This window comes from Saccopteryx leptura, chromosome 5 (genome assembly GCF_036850995.1).
Source record: "Saccopteryx leptura isolate mSacLep1 chromosome 5, mSacLep1_pri_phased_curated, whole genome shotgun sequence".
Lineage (NCBI taxonomy): Eukaryota > Metazoa > Chordata > Mammalia > Chiroptera > Emballonuridae > Saccopteryx > Saccopteryx leptura.
This window is the reverse complement of record NC_089507.1, coordinates 156,799,065-156,806,458: the sequence shown is the minus strand read 5'-3', so window position 1 is coordinate 156,806,458 and position 7,394 is coordinate 156,799,065. Positions and strand designations below refer to the sequence as shown.

Below are 7,394 nucleotides of genomic sequence, written 5' to 3'. Positions count from 1 at the left end.
TAGCCAGTAAGAGTCAAGAAAGGTCTTGGTGACAGTCTGAAAGCTTTCGCCTGAGATTAGTAACAAGACAGGATGCCCACTTTCTCTACTTCTCTTTAGCCTTGTCCTGGAAGTTCTAGCCAGAGCAATTAGGCGAGAAAAAGAAATAAAGGACATCCAAATTGGAAGAGAAGTAGTATAATGATCTATTTGCAGATGACATAATCTTGCACATAGGAAATCCTAAAGGCCATTGTGTGGTTGTTAGCACCCTTGTCTAGTCATTCATCTGTTGGTAGACATCGCGGTTGTTTCTATCTTTTAGCCATTGGGGATGGCTGTGATGTGCAGCGTACGAAGCATTGTTAACACGCTCCCGCATGGGTGGGTCTTGACAACATTAAGCTGAGCAAAAGAAACCAGACACAAGAGGCCACATATTATACAAGACCATTTACATGAAATACCCAGAATGGGCAAATTTAGAGATAGCAGCAGATTAACGGTTGCCAGGGGCCAGCGGCTGGGGATGGGAGAATGGGGAGTGAGTACTGGATGAGTATGGGCTTTCTTTTTTGGGTGATAAAATGTTCTGGAACTAGAAGATGGTGATGGTTGTGCAACGTTTAGTAAATGCACTAAACACCACTGGATTGTATACTTGAAAATGGTTAAAATGGTGTTACATTGTGTGTTATTTTACCCCACACATACAAGTGTACCTAGGACAAGATGGAGACAAGCCCAGCAAGGAAGGTGGCCTTGCCTGCCAGGCCAAGGGGTCCCGGAGTCACTGAAGGCATGAAGGGAGGGAGGCAGTCCATTTTCGCAGCTGATGTTGAAATCAGTGAGAGAGGCTGCTGGGAGTGTGGGTCTCCCAGGTTAAAGGAGCCCGTGTGTGTTTGTGTGCTTCCTGGGAATGATATGAGCTGGGACTTGTCTTTCTTGGCTGCATCTAAACTGAAGACAAGCTCTCCCCGGGTTTGGCAGGAAGCATTTGAAGCTATCGCCAAGACATCTGTTTCATTTTTCTTGGCAATAAAAGGCATTCTGAGGGAGAGAGTCAAGGCTCAGGAATAACCATGACTCCTTTTCTCCCATGGGAGTTTAAACAGAAGCTCCCGTGCTCAAGTTTAAAGAGGGTCAGACCCAAGGAGCCTGGGCTGCAGAGAATCCAGAATTTGGAGGAGAAATGAATGGGAACAGGGGGGATGAAGAGCGGGCAGCACAACCAGGTGAGGCCTGAGAATGTCCTGAAAATCGGCGTCGGGAGAGGGAGAACCATGCCCATACCAAAACAGCAACTGATCGGTTTCGATGCTACTGATGAAAGTTCAAATAATGGAAAGGATACCATAAAAAAGACTTCTAGGCAAAATCAAAGTATGTATCTGCGATGAAGCCAAAGGTTAAGTCAGAGGGCAGAATTATTACATACACAGGGCTTCCTAGCAGCCAAAGTAGAGAGGAAAATGCAATTATTTTGTAAGATTCACAGGACCTTGAGATAAACATGTGTCTATATAGCTTAGGGGAGGCATCACTTTTCCTGGCTATTCTTAAAGGAAGACTGTGTCTGGGTTTATCAGCTGGACTGTCCCAGATAATCTATCTTTTCACAGCACAATTTCCTTCCAGACCTCCATCTTTTCCTGCTAACTGTGTTGCCACACATAAAATTGTTCTTGTAGTAATCTTCTAAAAACACAAATATGAGCACTTCACTTTCCCTCTTGAAATTCTTCAATAGCTGCAATTGCCCCCAGGATAAAGTTCACACTCTAAATACTAAATCTACATACTCATTAAATGAAGTAATCTGAAGGTATTTAATGAAGCACAAACACTTTTTCATCATCCAATAGTCCCCGAAGATCAGCCTTTTATCTAATTTGGACCCTTCATAATGTCAAACTTAATGATAAATTCTTTTCATTGTATTCTGTTATAAGAAGGCACCGTTATTTAGAAGAATTTTCTTAAACACTGGTAAATAGAAAACAAAAATTTCTTCAAGTATTTGTTCTTGAATTAATAAAATATTAGTAATAAAGAAAACTTGACTTTCCAAAACAAAGCCTTCTCGTGGGTTTCATGAACTGAAGTTTGATTACAGAGGGGAAGAAGGAGAAGGACCACCCTCTAATTCTTGGCACCAATTTTTCAGAAAATAAAAGTTTTCAGAAATATAAGACACATATGTCCATTTTAGAAAATAAACCAGAAGAACAGATATTACACACGATCACACTTTTTTAAAGGTAACCACTGCTAACATTTTGAAATACTTTCTTCTATATTGTTTTTACTGTGTGTACATATGCATATGATTTTATTTTTTTATAAAAATGACATCTTGTTGGCAGTTCTCGGACCTGTTTCTGTGTATCGTGAGGACTGTAATGTGATCTGGTCAGCACTGTCGTGTGAATGACTGCAGCCTGTGTGATTGCTGAGCTGACGCATGCTCTGCGCAACCTTCTGTTGGGCTTTCCTCCTCCTCCCCTGATCTGGTCTGAGGGCGACTTCGAGGCTGATGCTGGAGCCCTTCTCTGCAGTATACTGGGCTCTCAGTGACTGGAAAGCCTGTTGTGTCTCCTAGTAGGGCTGTTGTGACTTGTAATAAGGGCGCTTTGTGGCCTAATGAGAACACGGCTCTATTAATCCCTCTTTGTCTGACCTCGGCCAGCCTCCAACTCAGTGCAAGCAGGATTCTTAGCTCCTTGGGCCCCTATTGAGCTGTTGTCATAGTGATTGGTGTGGGGGGCAGGATCACAGGGCAATATCTCTAACCAGACCATCTCTGTCAGTGACACATTCAGGTCATGGCTATTAAATCCCAAACTCAGAGAGACATGACTGATCTGCGATGTCAGCATTCGCTCTGACTGCTGAGGCTGGGGGACCCCGAAGGCTTTCTGGGACCTGTCATAACTGTTCTCAGGAAAACAGCTCAGCTCACCTGCCCCAAGGGCCCCAGGGGTGCTCTGCTGCCGCCTCATGGCCCTGGGCCACCCCCCAGCTGACAGCCCTAGCCTCCAAGGGCTTGCGTCTCAGAACTGTGTCTGGAGTGAACTCGCACTACTGCAGAGAGGGCCCAGAGGAGCCGGGACAGACAGACAGGCTGCTGCTTCCTCACACAGTGACACTTCTCATCCTGATGTCAGGACTAGAAGGACCTTGGAGTCTGTCAGGTCCACTCCTTGTGGTACAGATGGGGAAACTGAGGCCCAAAGAGCCAGATGTGGTACCAAACCATTCAAGTTGGGAGCACCGTGTGAGCCAGGCAAGCGCTACCTCCGTATCTGAAAAAGAAACGTGTCTAGCCCTGGTCGGTTGGCTCAGTGGTAGAGCGTCGGCCTGGCGTGCAAGGGGTCCCGGGTTCGATTCCCGGCCAGGGCACACAGGAGAAGCGCCCATCTGCTTCTCCACCCCTCCCCCTCTCCTTCCTCTCTGTCTCTCTCTTCCCCTCCCGCAGCCAAGGCTCCATTGGAGCAAAGTTGGCCCAGGCGCTGAGGATGACTCCATGGCCTTTGCCTCAGGCACTAGAATGGCTCTGGTTGCAACAGAGCAGCACCCCAGATGGGCAGAGCATCGCCCCCTGGTGGGCATGCCAGGTGGATCCTGGTCGGGCACATGCAGGAGTCTGTCTGACTGCCTCCCTGTTTCCAACTTCAGAAAATACAAAAAAAAAAAAAAAAAAAAAGAAACATGTTTAGAGTCTCTTGTAAGACAATTGATATTATTACAATAAGTTCTTTAAATCTTATTTTTTTAAAACTTTATCATTTTATTTTTAAGTAATCCATCAATACATTTTCTTGAAAAAAGAAAAAAGTAGGACCCTGCCGAGAAGGCTCAAAGCCCCCCTGGCCTCTGTTCCCCATATAGCACTCCGCTGGCTTGGTTTCCAAGTACCCAGATCTCATTTGCTTGACTTGGGTGGCAGGGACAATTGGGGTGATGAAGGCCTGTGTCCCCAGCTGGGCTTGAGGCCAGGTGTCGCATTGTGGTTGGCAGGATTGCCCATGAGGGATGCATTTCCTTGGCCCCAGGGTGGCTGGGAGTGTGGGGCAGGCTGGCACTGCTGTGTCCTCACTCAGTCAGGGGCTATGACAGCTCTTCCATCTTCTTGTTCCAGTTCTTGTCTCAGGATCCCAACAAGCCCCAGCTACTGGCCTGACCAGCATGCTAGGAGTCTGGGCAGAAAAATAGAAACTTTGCTAGTAGGATTTAGCAATCACTCCAGAAGGGACAGTGCTCAGGATTTTCGGGTTTCTGTGCCCATCTCTGGCTTCCACTCCCCACTCCCACCCATTCCCACCACCCCTCACCCCCACCTTACCTTCCCAGAATCTGTCCCCTCCTTCTCAAGCATCTGAGACCCTCTGCCAGGAAGGAACTCAGCTCACCATCTCAGTACCCACTGGAAAAGGAAGAGAGAAGTATAAAAGCAAAGTTTAAAGAACACAGTGTTACATCTAAAGAAGTTAGTCTTACAGGAGAGAAGGACTGACATAAGGCACAGGGCAGAAAGAGGCTTTGCTGGCATACCTATTCATACCTGGCTGCCTAACATCTGGGGCAGCCCTGCTTTGCGGGACTGAGACAGTGAGGCTGGGCAGAGGATGCTACGGGGCCCTCTGGCACCTGGGAAATATGACACATGACAGTGTGGAAAAAGCCACTAGAGCTGGAAAACCGGAAGCAGGTCATCCCTGGACCCTCCCAGTCCTGATCTTTGAGAACCCACTACAATTTCAGTGGAGATTTCTAAATACATGAAAAGTACACCCAGCAGTTTTCAGAGTCTCTCTTTTAAATCAGTAAAAAAAAAATTTTTTTTTCTCAAGCCAAAAATCTTACCCAGAGCTTTAAACATGTCTGATATATAAAATCAATAAGAGAAGGTTTCTTCAGGCAAAGTATTTTGCTTGGCAAAGGTACTCTAATGTCTGCGGAAACCCTAAGGTTCCTACAGCCCAGTTTTAATTGAAATAATTTTCTTTTTCTTCCAGCTGAGAAAAGTGAGGCAGAAGGCTTGGGGGAAGGGGCAAAGCTCGCTGGAGTCCCCCCACCCCCCACGTCAGCAGCCAATCCGAGCCTGTCCAGGACATCTGGAAATCGGGCCAGGGCTCAACACCACCCAAGTCCTTTCTCAGCCTGAGATGGTCAAGCCGGACAAAGTGAGAGCTTAGGAGGATGCTTGGCCAGTCCGCGGCTGTGGGAATGGCGTTGCTGTGGTTACCCTGGCCCAGGAAGTGACCTTTCGCTCCAGAGTCCTGGAGTAAATGCCTTTTCCCTGCTGGGCTGGGGGGATAGGAGGTGGCCAGGGCTGAGGCTGAGGGCTTCACCCGCCCGTGGCCTGGGAAGCCAGCGTTCCAAGCCCACGCCGTGAACATGGAGGCAGCCAGGGACCTGGGGATGCGGGCCGAGGCAACATTGGGTGGCTGGTCTCGAGGCCCTGCCTTCTCTGGGTCTCTCTCTTCAAGTGGAGATTCAGGATGAGTCAGGCTCAGCCACTCTCTGCGGCCATAAAGGCGGAGGCCTTGAGCTGGACCCTAAACACACTCAGTGGCCCAAATCTCACCCTGGGTCTAGTTTGCAGAGGCCCCTCATGGCTGCCTCGGGCCTGCACTGAGCAATCCCTGATGGGGCGCCTACATGGGCCTACCTCGGGGAGGGCAGAGGTAAAGAGACACCAGGCTCTGAAGGAGCCCAGATCCCGGTGGGAACTAACATGAAAATGGGTACTTCAGAAACAATAGAAGGAATATTTTGATGGTAAGGAGAATGGAGTATGGGAGGGGGTGGGAAGGGACCACTTTGCCTGTGTTTGTAGGAAGAGGGGAAGAGAAATCAAAGCCAGCTTCTCAGAGCAGATCGTATCTTCGCCAGGGTTCTGAGGGATGACTAGAAGTTCTCCAGGAGAAGAATGACAGGGACAGAGGAAAGAAGAGAGACTGAATATCCCAGAGCGACAAAACAGAAATGATCAAAACACTGGAGGACAGAAGAGGAACAGGGACTCTGATGTGGCCAGAGGTAGGATGAGACAGCTTGAGGGTTCGGAGGGGATGGAGGAGAAAGTTATGAAAAGCTTTGGAAATGTTGGTCACACTGGTGGGTCAGTTTTTCCCCACTACTGGTGGCCCAAGGAGCCCTAGGTTTGGTGGAAGTGCTTTTGGGCCCATAAGGGGGAAGCGGGGTGGGAGGTTCTGGGTCACTCCTTCCTTCATTTTATATTCTGGGGCTCCATGCAGGAAAACCTTTGAACTAAATTCTCTGTGATTAAAAAAACAAGAGAAATCCAGTCGTGACTCATGCTTGGATCTCTTGTTAATCAGAAGCCAAAGGCTCTACCTCCAGGCTACCACTTCTTCTTGGCCGCCCAGGGGACTCAGGGCCTGGAAAGGTCTCCTCACCCGGCTAAGTCCTGGAGGGTGAGTGCTGATGAGCATGGCCATCACTTCAGCCACCCTCTCTGCCCAGCACAGTCCAGCTTCCTTGGCCTTTAAGTTGGTGTGTCTGTTGGTCTCATTTGCATTTATGTCATGGAAGAGTCAACAGGAAGCAAAATAGAGAAATAAGAAAAAACAACCATGCTGGGAAGGACAGCAGCACAGATCGGGCCAGAGCCCTTCTGGGGAAAATCAGTTGGCCAGACATGGATCGTGGGTGGAATCACTGACTGTGATAGGCCCTGCCAGGCCCAGTTCAAATCCCCTTCCTCCATGCAGCCCTCCTGGTGCTACATGGGAATGAGTTCCTTTTTCTGGGCCCACCTGCCCAGAAAACATGGACCATGAGCATTTGCCATGTTGAAGATAATGGTTCTGCATGATGTGGAAAGATTCAACTAGCTAGCTCATAGGCCATCTCTGTGCCAATTAGAAAAAGCATGCCTTCCTCTGGGTGGGCACAGTTCTGTGCCAGCGCATGTGGCCCCCACTGCCCCCCTCAGCCATCACCTTTCTGCAAGGCACAGCTACACTTGCCTGGCCCGAAAAGTCAATAGCCGGGAAACTGAGGCTCTGATAGTGTGGGCGCCCCTCGTATGGCTGCCAGGGCACTCACCCTAATCCAATTGCTCTGGCTCTGAGAGAGTCCCCTTGGCATTCTGGGACAGGACATGCTGGGCTCCATATCTGTCCTGAGGAGGCCTTGGCACCAGTCACCGTGAGAGTGATTGGCCGGGCCGAGCCAGCACCCGCCTTGTTGATCCAAACCCCAGGCCAGAGGCCAGCCTCTGCGCCAAACCCGACACCCACTGCTGAGTCCCAAAGCAGAGCAGGGCTCTTGGCTAACTGTCCTGTGGCCTCCACCCCCGCCTCGGAAAGGAGCAGGCTCGCCCCTGGGTCATCGAGGACTTCCCAGCCGGAGGCCCACACTAGCTACTTCATAGTCACCGATAC

At 49.3% G+C, this 7,394-nt stretch overlaps 1 long non-coding RNA gene across 1 annotated transcript; it reads right to left on the bottom strand.

The window, feature by feature from the left end:
• Positions 1–3,854: 3,854 nt before the first annotated feature.
• LOC136406787 (uncharacterized) lies at positions 3,855–7,185 on the bottom strand. Its single transcript, XR_010751705.1, has 3 exons — positions 7,057–7,185; positions 4,325–4,405; positions 3,855–4,178 (listed from the first exon to the last, which is right to left on the bottom strand). It is a non-coding gene; the product is annotated as an uncharacterized lncRNA (long non-coding RNA).
• Positions 7,186–7,394: the final 209 nt, after the last annotated feature.